General features: G+C 36.0%; 2 long non-coding RNA genes and 1 other non-coding gene across 7 annotated transcripts; all 3 read right to left on the bottom strand.

Moving 5' to 3' along the window:
- On the bottom strand, nt 1–2,968 carry LOC149986692 (uncharacterized). Of its 5 annotated transcripts, none has more exons than XR_016499869.1 (4): nt 2,341–2,968; nt 1,638–1,758; nt 1,147–1,337; nt 1–832 (listed from the first exon to the last, which is right to left on the bottom strand). It is a non-coding gene; the product is annotated as an uncharacterized LOC149986692 (long non-coding RNA). The 5 variants fall into 5 exon arrangements; XR_016499871.1 differs by having other exon boundaries at nt 1,244–1,337; nt 2,341–2,959; XR_016499870.1 differs by lacking the exon at nt 1,147–1,337 and having other exon boundaries at nt 1,638–1,783; nt 2,341–2,933.
- A 2,814-nt stretch (nt 2,969–5,782) lies between these two features.
- On the bottom strand, nt 5,783–8,160 carry LOC149986693 (uncharacterized). The gene is made up of 4 exons (XR_016499804.1): nt 7,752–8,160; nt 7,160–7,631; nt 6,721–6,930; nt 5,783–6,236 (listed from the first exon to the last, which is right to left on the bottom strand). It is a non-coding gene; the product is annotated as an uncharacterized LOC149986693 (long non-coding RNA).
- A 5,200-nt stretch (nt 8,161–13,360) lies between these two features.
- On the bottom strand, nt 13,361–13,431 carry TRNAG-GCC (transfer RNA glycine (anticodon GCC)). Its single transcript has one exon. It is a non-coding gene; the product is annotated as a tRNA-Gly (tRNA).
- Between the last annotated feature and the right edge of the window lie 786 nt (nt 13,432–14,217).

The raw sequence follows: 14,217 nt of genomic DNA on the forward strand, positions 1-14,217 counted from the left end.
TATCACCATCAAATTCATCGTTTTTGATATTTATCATATTTACAAACATTTAACAAGGGTGTGTCTTGTGTTAAAGAAAAATAGTGGTAAAAGTGAAACTGTCTAAAAATTTTAAAAAATAAAAGCTGTAAACTGATATTCTGAAACATTCTTTACAGGGAGATAAAAACAATAAAAATGATTGGGTTGCATGAATTAAAAGCTATAAAGTGTGTGATTCCATCACCAGTCGTAGATGTTTTGAGTGACCTATTTTTAACCTGTTGTGATGTAACCCAAACCAACGTGTGTATTTATTATGTAAGGATAAGGATTGTTATTTTTTGAACATTTGATCCCATCTTTGAAACCTAAAATAAATGAGGTTGGAATCAACAGATTGTGAAAGATTGTTCCAAAGTAAATGGGAATGATTTATTATGGAATCCTTCAACTGAACCATCTTTTTTTCTTTTTATTCTTTTTATTTGTATAAAAGTAATCCAGCCAAAATCATGTTTAATCAACCTATCATTCACTCTTAATGGAAGCTTGCAGGACCCAATTGTAAGAACTTACCCAACAAGAGGTGAAATATTCAATCTCTATTGGCTGCAGAACTTCAACTTTATTTTATTTTTTTGCTCTCTGTCCATTAATATTAAAAAGTATACAAATAAATGGTTACTGCATGAAAGCTCAACCACTAGGGTTTGAAGATTTGGTGTGTTGTATATGATGCAGCTCTTCTTTTTGTTGAAGCCATGACAGGTTTCATGATTTTATGTCACAATGGAATCTGACATTCTGACCTGGCCATTTCACTTGACTGTGTGCCCTAAAATGCCCTCATCTGCAAAAAACACAGAAGTAGGATTAAGAAGTAAAAGGGTAAAATATATATATATATATATATATATATGAAAATGTGTGATTTATGCAACATTATTAACATGTAGAAAAGAAATAAAATTAAATAAAACATAATCCATATTACTTGTAGGGTTTTGCTGATGCCCACCATAGTCTGTGGTTCTAGTTATTTTTTTACATTTGTATCCTTTTTAATGAATGGATTGTGACTTTTTATTCCCCTTGTTGCATATTTTATTGTTGTTAAATATAAAAGAAAATGATTGACCAATGCATTGAACAGCAATTCCTTACATTTCAATTCCTTTAAATTTCAAACCACAAACCATTTTTTATTTATTCTTCCACCGTACACATCTTCAACGGTCATAAACATGGTATTCTTTCTTACTCTTTTTTACTCTCTTCTTTTTTTCCTTTTTTTCTTTTTGATGTTTTCAAGATTGCATGATGGAATTTATCATTCAGCATTCTTTGACATGGTCCTTCAGCACAATTTGATTTTTGTGAAGACCAAACAAATTCAAAAAGCGAAAAAAAGAAAGAAAAGAAAAGAAAAGAAAAATGAAGTGGTCTCCAACCTTCAAAGACAGTCATTTTTCTTTTTCTTTTTCTTTTTCTATTGTTGATATTATTGTTACTTAAAGATGTCAAGCTGCTAAAAGGTATTGGGCAAGAGGGTAGTTCATATGTCACTCTTTCTCTCTCTCTCAATATATATATATATATATATATATATATAATAATAAGAAGAAGAGGGTGAGAGAAAAAAGAAGAATCCACACTTTGCTAGTGTGCCAGCCCCCATTCTTCTTATGATTGTAGCTTTTGCTCATAATGATATGCAATGAATCATCTTGTGGGCTGGAAAGATAAAAATGGCTCATACAGATCCATAATGTCCTTCTGCATTTGCATCATCAGCATGCACCTTCATTAGACACACACACGCATATCAACATGGCATGGTTTTCATTTACAACATGTGTGGTTAATAAAACACACACAGTTACAGTGAATGTACTTCAAAGAAAATCATAAATTCAACAACATGTTGGATGTTTCCTTGCCATGAAAACAGTTCCACCATATGCATTCAAAGTTGGCAATTCAACATATAAAGACAAAATGAAAAAAACAAACAAAACCAAAACAAAAACAAAAACAAACAAACAATCACACAAGACAGAGAATAATCATGGTGTCATTGTGCTGTTACTGCAACTCATTACAAGACAATGACAATGTCATTGGTTGGCAACAAAGTGCATCAATAAATAAATAAACAAAGGTAAAGAAACAATGTGCATCAATGGAATCACAATCACAATCACAGTAGATATATGCTACCTCAATGCCTCAGTGTAAGAACACAGCCACACTGAGCAGTAAAGAGATTATCGAAAACATTGATACCAAGTGATTCACTAATAAGAATTATCCAAACCATCTTCCCCATTAATGACACCTCTAAAATTGTGCACTTACTTAACTGATCCTCACTTCCACTTCCACTTCCCCACATTCTCCAGAGAATGTCCTGTACAAAGGGGCTTTTCTTCTTCTTCTTCTTCTGCTTCTTCTTCGTCTTCACTGTAAAGCTCATTCAACACGGGGCTTAGAATCTCCCTCGTCAATGCCCCTCCACACCTCTGTCCAAAACTGGCACATCGTTTCATGATATCTCCAACAAGCCACTATCATATGGGACACTTCGTACGAAGGCCAAGTGTCGAGATCGATGAAACTAGCTTTACGGGAAGCTTTGATCTCCACGGAAAAATTTAAACGACTCAGGGCGGAGCGTCCAAGACCAGGGGATCGGGGAAGGCGGTTGAAGGGTTCCACTTCAGCCAGCCAGCTCAGCAGCCAGCTAAGCGCGAGGGGGCGGGCGTGCACGTCCGGGCAGAGGAGTGGTGCAGTGTGCCAGGGCTGGTTAGTCATTGCCCATGTTCCTGCTGCCGTCGGATGGACGACGGAGATTCGTTCCCATGAAAAGAAGACTATATTTGAACTTGTCCATGTGGAGGTTCTTCCGGGGGTCTTGTGGTTTCTGCTCTGTTCTTGGTCAGGCCTTCCTAGGCCTCGTTTTTGTGAATTTTAGTGGGTTTTGTTGGGTTGCTATATAATTGCGGTTTCGAAATTTGGGGAGGGAGGGGAGTTCGGGGGTTTTTCTGGCTCCGTCAGTAGTTGCGAGGGATTTGTCATGGTATTTATATAGTAAGGTATGGTAAGTGTTGGACTTCTCCATGGAAACGCAAAAGCTGGTTCCGTCACCGTAGTCCTGCGAAGGGGGGGGGCATATTCCGGGGCGGTATCGGTGGGGGCTTTTTCCATGATTGCATGTGTTCCGTCTGGATTTGTCATCATCACTCGGGGTTGCACCTTTCCACCCCCCCCCCCCTCTCGCTCTCTCCTCTCCCACGCCCCAGTTCTGGTGTGGAGGTTTTTCCGGGGGTTTTGTTTACAGGTTTAGGATTTAGAGTTTTTGAATCTAACATATTTATTATTATTGTTATTGCCATTGTTACGTTATGTTCTATTGGGTATTAATGTAGGCATATATATATATATTAAAGGAAGTATTGTTTCTTTTTACTATATCTCACTATTTTTTGAGTTACTATTCACATGCATTTCCATAATACATACCATTCAGCATATTCCTTAAAGAAACGTTGCATATAAAACGTGAATTTGTGAATGTTTGGATTTTGAACAGGTTGTATCTTCAACATAATGAGGAACACCAAAATCATATATTTAGAAGTAGAAATTATACTACAGTAGTATTGAATAGAAATAGAAGTGTTAAAAAATCAAGTATTACTCCATGTAAATCATGACAATCAATATAATAATCAGAAATGCAACAGAATACTCCTTATATTTGTTGTTCACAACGTCACCATCACCATCTGCAATACGATGTGTACACAACCCTAACTTGTGCGAATTTGTTTAAAAATATTTTCCAATATTGATTTGTACGCTGAAACTGGCAACAGCCCACCCGGAATAATAAAAACCAGCTCATGCGACAAATATACAAGCGATAGAATAAACGCCAATGCGGTGAATTCGCGCGTTCCGTGGCACACAGCTGGCCGCCATGTGGACGCTTCATTATGGAGGGACGACTCACAATAGGACAAAGATCGTGCCTGCCTGGCGAAGCGAGGTTTATGCTTTGGCTTCGTGTTCGAGCAACGGGGCATATCTCCATGGCCCCATCACCACTGTCGATACCCATGGCCGTTGCATGTGCAAGGGCCCATGCCGCCGCGGCTCCCATGTTCGAACCCTTGTTTGCAGCTGACAGGTTCCCGAAACCCTAATTTGTTGCCGTTGCGTAAGGTTTAGGGTTTTATAGCCCAGGGACTTGCGGATCATCAGCTTTGCGCTGGAGCTTAGCAAGCGCGAGACAGACCCGAGCAGCACAGCACGGCAGGCTGTCATTTTGCCCTGCAATCCTCACCAGTTGTGCGACAATAACCCTCAATTGATAGGCATTCATTCTGTTTTTTATTTTATTTCTTTGTCTTTTAAAATATTATCAGCCCAAAACACAGTGTTGTCCCTCTCAGTGTCTCGCTCTCTGTCCGTCCGTGGTCTTGTTTCACCGTCACATCCTTTGGAAAAATTTTCATGGAATTTTCACCTCCAAGCATTGGGCCAATAATTTATGCGAGAATCTTTGGGACGCAGATAGCAAGTCTGCCATCCCGTACTTGCTTCCTTAGTTGTTGCAGATCGAGATCACGAATGTATGGAAGTATGCTTGGAGCTCTTTGTGGGCTCTTTCGGAATATCTGTGGGGAGGATTTTAGCTCTGCAGTTGGGCTTGCGATCTCTCAGATAAGTATGTGTTGATTCCGTAGCTGAATAAAGGATCCATATCTCGGTGAATGCCACCACGGCCGCACAGTGTGAGTACAGGTCCGGATGCCTTCGATATTACAGTGTGTAAGTATGTTCGCTATTTGGGTTTGTGGTAAACTCGTTAACAGCAGCAACATCTAATGGAGGTAAATATAGATGAGTGATATTAATGGAGTCACGGATTGAATACGACGTGGAAAAAGAGAATTAAGAGAGCCCCAATAATACCATTGTTCCAGGTGCTTGGAAATCTTACCTGGATGGACACATTGATGGGCACCTCAGGATTTAAACGTTCAGATCACAAGGACACACGCCAAGAATAGGTGAATGTGCTGTGTCCCGCCTTGTTTTCTCTTAAAGTGATTGCCCCGTTAGAATTTCGCTTCTGAATCGTTTCTAAACCCTAAACCCTAAACCCTGAATTTGCGGTACTGAGACACTCACATAGAGAGCCTCGAGCAGGTGACAAAAGTACTAGTAAAAATTTGTACACAAGGTTGATGACTACGATGTCAGATGTGGAGCTGTGTACTGTTGCAACCCATCATCATTTCCGAAACCAATGGGAAGAGCTCGAGGCTCTCTTTCCCAGATTATCTCACAAGAGCCAAGCCGGCATGCAACCCAGGCTTGACCTTGGGATTCGCTTAACCTCAGGGCCCCGCGAACATTCGTCACAAGATTTTTACTTCTATGGGGGTACAACTGGCGGTGCCCATGAATAAACACTGCAACAGTGAACTCTGCGTGTATTGTGGATGGAATCTGCAAGCGTTCAATGGATGCTGTCTAATTCACAGCTATCACCGAGCGTATGGCGTTCGCAGCAAATTGAACAGAGATCTGTGGCTCTGTGATTTTGTTCGCATGAACAGGCGATGCAACGAGAGAGGGGCGTCTCGGAGTAAGTTTGCAGCGTTTTTTTCGATTCTGTTCGAATTTCGTCAAATCGGCAAAAGGGAACAGGATGTAATATCATTCATAAAGAGGGATTATGTTTAGTATCGCAAAACCATGAATATCACACGCAATCAAGCTTCTGAAGTTGCCAGAATCAAAACCATTTACTATTGAGTTAACGGAGTTTTTTGCACAATGTTTATGAGCAAGGAATTAGGTTCTGTGCGTGATTTGGAGAGTATCAGCGAGCAATCAATGATCGGAAGTTTCTCTCACCGAATGTGGAATTTAACCAAGAGAAAAACATACGGCAAAGGTGGAGAGACGTGAAGATTGAAGTGCATTCTACCAGACTTCTCAAACATAAATGAAGATGCGATAACTTTCCTGACAGGAGAATGCGTTTGTACACATCCAGGACAGAGTCCCAACAAGCAGAGCCTCCTCCTCACTTTTTTCTTCAGGAGCATTGCACGGACATACTTTTGAATCATTAGGCGTGAAAGGCAATTCCTTCCAGCTGGAGCGTCTGTCCTTCGGCTTGGACCGGTGCGGCTTATTCAAAGCACCTTTCAATGATCTCTCAACAAGACACCAGCCTGTGTGAAATAGAGAAAGATTCATGTAAGAATCATTTGAGGAGATTATGTTAAGATTGTGAAATGTCTCCTCACGATGGCGAAGCCTGTGAATGTCAATCCCCTGCAGAGGCTTGGCCTCCTGACGCTTTTGCTGTCATGAAACATCAGTGCCAGAAAAAGCATGCATTTCACCGACCTCACATTTGGAGCCATCTTAAAAAAGAATCGCGCCATTGAACCTTAAGAGATTCAGAAACTTCCCACTCATGTCGACCAACCTGTGGAGAGTTGAGAAAGATAAAACCCATGACTTCAATCCTAAGGAAGATAACAGCCTTTGACCTTCTGCTTAAATCCAACCTTGATCAGACATGGTCGTTGCAGTGATATTTGTGATGCAATAATGATAGACGCCAGAGTTTCTACGACCGTAACGCCATAACGCCAGAGAAGGGTTAAAATTCCGACTCAAATACCCTTAGAGAGAGAGGGAGATGTTTACCGGTGTTATGGCACATCTGCGATCAGCATCCAGATTTGTATCCAAGTTCTTATGTGATCAAATCACCATCTACTCGGCGCCAAGTTTTGTGAACAGCATGCATGCGTGTGAAGCCGTAGATGCACTGTGACTGGAGAGCTACACCACCAGAGCGACTTCGGGGTTGGATATGAAAATGGCCACCATTCCTACAGCGTGCATCAAAGCCATCTGCCAGGATTGTCTGCTGTTACTAAGGTGTACTTCAAGGGACTGACAGGCAGTCTCTCAGTCTTGTAACAGGATTTCAAGACATTGACGATGTGAACTCTGCTATCTCTCCTTGTGCCTATTGACCGAATAACGAGGAATCAGATACGAGGTCCTGCCTCCAGAAAAATCCCATTATCCATTCTTTACGAACTATGCAAGTGAGATGGCGAGGAAGGCCAGTGCTTACAAGAGCTGCTAGCTTCTGGTGCTCGACGAGTGCCCCATTACATAGAGCTGCATTGAGAATTTCCCAATCATTGTTGTTGAAGTGACCATGCCGACTGTGACAGTTCTCCCTCAGGGGTTGTCGACTGTCAGCCATGATGATGTTAAAGGAACACGAATGACCCGTTCCTTACTGGGTTTGTCCTCACGAACGAAGTCAGCAGGGGAATCGACGTCCGGTTCTGTTTTTCTGTGATTTCCGCCTCGACCTTGCGCCACTTCAAACGCAGAGTCACCAGATTGATGTCAACGTGGATGTCATTTCACTCGTTGGCATATTTCACATGCGAGAGAAGAACTGCATATTCTGTGTAGGTGTGCATTTCTGCGCTAGAATGAACGTAAGAAGGCTCAAAAGACAGGAAGACACATCGGCAGACTGATCACCACTACAACGTGTGTCTCTGCTGGAGTCAGTGTGGATTCAGTAAGACCTGAGCTCACAATCGGCAACAAATGAATGTTACATTTTATTTGAAAACGAAGCACATACAACCTCCACATTCAATGAAGTTAAAATGCTTGGAAAACAGGAAACTAAAAGAAACACTCACGATATGGGTCCCGTCGACTCGCACCGATTCTCAGATACTCCGTTGTCATCAGGCTGCTGCAGTGAGCACCTCGGCCCTCACCACCCAAACCCTAATTCTGCTTCGGAGCAGTGGAAGCCTGCCCAGAAACACACACGAAAACTCATGAAAACGTGCAGCCAGGCTCCACCCACCCATCCACCCGATTAATCTTCTGAGGCTGCTTCCGAGGAGTCCCATTCATCAATCGCACAGCAGCAGCGACGTTTCTTCTTACATCGTTCAACTCGCCCATCGTCTGCGTGTGTATCGAGCAATTCCAGGGTTTTTGTAGCTTGAACGTGCATTGTGTGTGTGTGTGTGAGTGTGTGTATGTGTATGTAAACGCGGATCTGCCTCCGTTTTAAATTGTTTCAGTTTTTGTACACCTTACTTGATTAATCGGTCATTAGTTTAATTTGCATTTTTACGTTGTCGACAACTCTTTCTAGTAACCTTGAGTAGTGACTGCTGCCGACAACAGGAAACACCAAGTGTACTGGAGATACCGACGCACATGAAACGTAGAAAACGACGCAGTAAAGTAGCTTCTGCTATTGGCAGGAATGATGTATACCGGTTTGAGGGAGGGGGGGTTGTCTTGGTGGGTGTTAATTAATTGTTGGAGGAAAAAGGACAAACCCTAAAAGCCAGCTGCAGCTGAGAGATTATCTTAAAATCAGTTAAAGAAAAGAAACAAAGTCTAATTGTAGAAGTGTTACAAATGCATGAAGTGAATCAAACAACAATTGTCAATAATTAAACAGATATAACAACCAAGAAAGAAACAATAGAAAACATAACTTTATTATAACAAATATGAAGGTGATTTATACAACAAGTACCACATTACAAAAACTTAGCAACAAATGTTGCATATAACTTACAAAACAAATATCGTGGTTAATCTATAAGAAATATGATAAAGAAAGCAAATATCAAAGCAACCCCAACAACACTAATTGTGTACAATTCATACATCAACTAAACTTTATAAATTCATAAGAAAAGTATAATAAAGAAAAAAAAAAAATCTACCATCTTAATTTTGTGTGATGGTAATAATAGATGCACTTGTTTGATTAAATTTTGAAACTCAAACTAAGTTTAATGAGTATACAAGAATCAATATGAGTGGGTAGGCTCTATGGATATTAATGCAAAGGCTCACAATTGGAAGTACATTTGTCTTTTAAAAAAAACAAAACAAAACAAAACAAGATATAATTTAAATTTATGGTTACACTTTGCAATCAAAAAAACTTTTGTTAGAGTTTGCATACTTCTAAGAAACTATTGTAAAAGCATCCTATAACTTAGATATTTGGTGTAAAAGTCATATAATCAATAATAATCTTTCAAGTGGCCTTAATAATAAATTAAGACCACTATTATAGAAATATATTAAAATTTGATTCAATAAAATGTCTCATAAAAATTTTAAAATATCATTCTGGTTTCATTATTTGCTAGATTGTTTGTGTATTTATTTTTAAAAAAAAACATGGATATTCCTTAACAATAATTTATTAGCCGCTGCATATATTAAAATAATTCATAAAGATGACAAGTTTGTTTAATTTGTTTCTAATGGCATCAAAATGCCAAATAATGGATTTAACAATACCACATTACAAAAACTTAGCAACAAATGTTGCATATAACTTACAAAACAAATATCGTGGTTAATCTATAAGAAATATGATAAAGAAAGCAAATATCAAAGCAACCACAATAACACTAATTGTGTACAATTCATACATCAACTAAACTTTATAAATTCATAAGAAAAGTATAATAAAGAAAAAAAAAAATCTACCATCTTAATTTTGTGTGATGGTAATAATAGATGCACTTGTTTGATTAAATTTTGAAACTCAAACTAATTTTAATGAGTATACAATTTGCAATTCTCTTAAAACCATTCTTGTGTTTTTTTCTCCTTAATTTTTGTGTTCTTTTGTCAAAGCATCACAACTTGGTGTACGGAATAAAAACTCTAATAATATCAATGGAATATTTTTAATTTTTTTGATATAATATAACTATATATATATATATATATATATATATATATAGGTATGTGTATGAATGTCTATATGTATATATATGAATTGAATATATTTTAATTAGATGATATCATTTTTTTCATTAAATACCTCCAATAACTTAAATATTGGAGTTCATACAAATTTTATAAAAAACTTTAAGACTAAGTTTAAAATCAATTTACACATATGCTAAATTTATAGTTAAGATTATTTTAACAATCAAGCTTAAAAATTCAAGCTCTTTTAAGTAAAAGTAATAAAATTGATTTATAATCTTTTATTTTTAGCACAATGAGACTAATATGTTATTGTTAATATAACATTAAAAAACTTAAACAATGGCCCTATGTATAAGAAAAATTTAGATAGAAAGAATTCAAATAGGAAATATAATTTCTTTATTTTCATTTCTTCTTAATAATAAAAGTCTAAAAAATTTGTAACTTTAAAATTCTTAAGTAATAATAAATTTGATTTCTATTTATAAATTTAAGATATTGATATTCTATTTCATTATGTATAGATGTTCAATAAATAAAATTATAAGCATCTTTTGAACTCTCATATGTATTTGTATTATTTTTATAATTCTTAAGAAACATCTTAAATCTTTTAAAACCTTCTAAAAGACATTTAAAAAAGTCAATTTTTTATAAGACTTTCATACCTTTCTAAAAACTTTATATGAATCAACTATGACTTCTTAAAAGTTCATATAGTTATTTGAGATCTATTTTTTTCTTTTAGCGAATTTTGTAGAAAAAGTAATATATGCTTATAAAAGCATTTGTAGCATTCAAAATCTCATCAAAAAGTATCTTTAGAAACTAAAAGTTTAATATACATAGTTAAGTAAAATAAAAACAAATAAATAAATAAAAAATCTGGAATCTTATATAAATAAGTTTTAGAGTAATTTAAATATTAGCATGTTTCTAATTTTTTATTAAGTCTTAGTTCTACTTTAAAATCTTATCTATGTTACTTGTTATCTTCTCATAGATACATGTGTTAGTTAAGTAAGTTAAATAAACAGAAATAAATAAATCTGAAATATGTAGATATGATCTTTCAATAAAAATATGAAAAGAACAAGAATAAATTAAATTTGTGGATATATTTTGCAATCAAAGAAAATTATGTTAGAATTTACTTAGTTCTAAGAATCTATTGTAAAAGCATTCTATAAGGCTATTGTAACAAGCATCCCATAGGTCACAAGATTATAAGGCTTAGATACCAAATTTAATTTAGTGACTTATCTTGTAATACTTTTAAAAAATATTATGTTGGTATGATTTTTTGTTTTTTTGTTTTTTATTTTATAATAATAATAATAATAATGATTATTATTATAGATATCTCTTTATATTAAAAGTTTAGAAAAAAAAAAGATTTATTTTATTCATAAAGATGTCAAGCTTGTTAAATTTATTTATGGACGTACCAAGTTTGTTACTATTGGGTTTAATAATACTTTAAAGAATTATACAAAATCAGGACTTGTATTGGGAATTTGGAATATAAACAATCTCATGCCATTTCAATGATGCAAATAGCAGATGTCTAAACATATTTGTAAGGAGGTATTGAATAATGCCAATTTGAAGTTGTTTATGATTTTTGTAATATCTACAAATCTACAAGTTGGAACAATGTGAGTTTGGTACACAATCAAAGGACTTTGAAGATCAAATTTTTAGTAGAAGTTACTAGTTAAAGAAAGAAGGTTATTGTTGGAACATCTCTATTAACTTTCAAGTTGGTGGTTGAGTGAAATAGGTGGGATTGTTATGGTATTTTTTTTACAATTTGTAAGTTAAATTGAATTGAATTTTTATAAGTATATAGAGAGCTTATAATAGCATTATCAAAAATAAAAATAAAAAACAAAATATACCAATTAGGTAGTTAAATTTGGACTTAGATCTTAATTAAGCTTGCTAAGCAAGATTAAGATTTGTAAGAAAAGATTGAAATAGTAAAATAATTGAATCAATAAGAAAATTAATATTTATACATGATTGAGATTGTAAAGAAGAGTTTCTTTTAGCTCTTTATATATTTTAAATTTTAAATTAGATTATATTATGATTTATTGGCCAAAAATTATTCATATTTATCATTAATTGTAATATAAAACTTTATTTTCTACAACTAGAAGTATGATGCATATCTACATAGACAACATATAATACAACAATGTTGTCAAATTCTACCATATTTGCCTTATGCAAAAGTTGGTGAAAACTAAAAAGTTAAATGATAATTTAGGTACAAGTATAATAGGTATTTCTAAATTTTGTGTAGATAATGAAAGTAGTTTAGCAAAAAGTAAAATATCATAGTAATTTTCATACCAATGGTAAGATTAATATTTAAGAAGTAATTTTTTTTAAGAAAAGATCAAAATTAGACTCTAACATACAAACTCAAAGACCTAAAATGAATAGAGAATGTATTTTAATTGATTATAATTTATCCAATCAATTTATTGATTTCTTCTTTTTTACATCCACAAATTCAATAGTATAAACATTCAAATTTACCTTCACCAAAAATATATAAATTCTTCTATAACTAAGTAATTGAATTCTTTTTGTTGATATATGAAGTATATAATAGTATCTTAAGATCTATTACAAAATCAACAATAAAAACTTATCATATCTAATACTACAACATCAATATCAATTCTTTCAACAATTGTTGATGGATAATATGGTTGAACCATAAAACTTTATATATGAAATTTAAAAAATATTCATTTTATATTAATTACTACAATTCTAATGGAAGAAAAACATGTACATCTTAAGAGCAATTTTAACATCCTCATGCAATCTCATGTCAATCATTCTTCTTATTGTTTTGTTTGCTTGAATTAATTTGATTTGATTTGATTTGATTTGAGATAAGATGATTTTACTTTTTTATTCTTTTTCCAAATGACCTTCCAATAGAACTAAGAGAATGTTTTGTAGTGTGGTTGATTTAAGATGCCAACTATGTTGTGAAGGATGTGGCACACCATTGGCATTGAAAGTGCAGAAATATAGATGAAAGAGGGTATGTGGATGTGTTGGCTTGCAATTAAGGATGCAAAACATAATGTGGATACAAAAGCTTGCAATCAAGGTGTTGAATGTGTGTAAGTGGGAGTTGGGTGTTCCTTAAGTGTAGGAAAACACAATGTTTTGGAGGGGGCAAGGATTGAGGGGTGTTGAGGCAATAGGGGTATTTTCTTATGTGGTTTTTGTTCCAAGGGCAAAAAAAAAAGTAGACACAAGAAGATGATGAAAATGAGGGAGGTGGAAAATGTTTGTAATGTGGGGTGGATGTGTGCAAGAGTGAAGGGATATTAGAGGCATGATTGAAGTTTGGGTGAGAACATGAAGCAAAATGTGGGCGAACGAAACTGGTGTGGTGGGAAAGCGGGGTGACAAGAACTTGATGCGTGCGCGCCATGGGGGTGGACGAGCGAGCGGGTGAGGAGAACGAAAGAAATGGAAAAGGCAGGGAAACGGTTGTATTCAATGTTGCACCGGCCGGGAATCGAACCCGGGTCTGTACCGTGGCAGGGTACTATTCTACCACTAGACCACCGGTGCTATTTTGTGCAGCAATCGCTGCGACGCCTACCACAGTTCGAACTCAGCTCGCTCGCGAATCGGGCGGTGTGGTACTCTCTATCTCAAGGAAATGTCTGCTGACTAGCAGGTTACTCGCGGTCTCCTCCCAGGATCCGAACGGCAGCAGCTTCTTTCACACTGCATGTATCACAGCCCGTCTTTTTCCCGCACCGACCCCACCTCACCACCACGCCGCATCACGCGGCCTCACTTCACCTCTTGGCCACGGCCCGTTCGTTCGTTCGTGCGGGCCATCTCCCACTCTCGTAGAATTGTGTCGTAGAAACCTCCCTGCTCAAGTGGCTAGCTACTCAGATTCAATCTCAACCGCCGATCGGGTTTTTGGGAACGAAGAGAGAACATAGGGGAACCATGCAGGCGAGCAGGTTGGAGGGCGGGCAGTTTGGGAGCTCAGAACCCATTCCTCATTGGGCCCGTTTTCACTGGGTGCTGAAGTTTGTTCAGTGGCTGCCTCTCAATCCCAATTTTCAACCATTACTCTTGCTTCAAACAGTATATTTGTGTTGTCATATACAACAGTACTCAACACAACAACACTCAATGTACATGATATTTTTGTTTACAGGAAGAATTAATGCAACTCAAAAAATTTACTCATTAATTTTTTCTCAAACACATATTTTATACACAAGGATTCATCATTGATTATTTTCTTTGTACAAGAAATAAAATATAGATTGGCTAAATTTTATTTTATTTCATTTTATTTTAATAAATATTGAATTTTCCCATTCTAAATTGAAA

This window comes from Physcomitrium patens, chromosome 21 (assembly GCF_059467195.1).
Source record: "Physcomitrium patens ecotype Gransden chromosome 21, ASM5946719v1, whole genome shotgun sequence".
Classification (NCBI taxonomy): Eukaryota; Viridiplantae; Streptophyta; class Bryopsida; order Funariales; family Funariaceae; genus Physcomitrium; species Physcomitrium patens.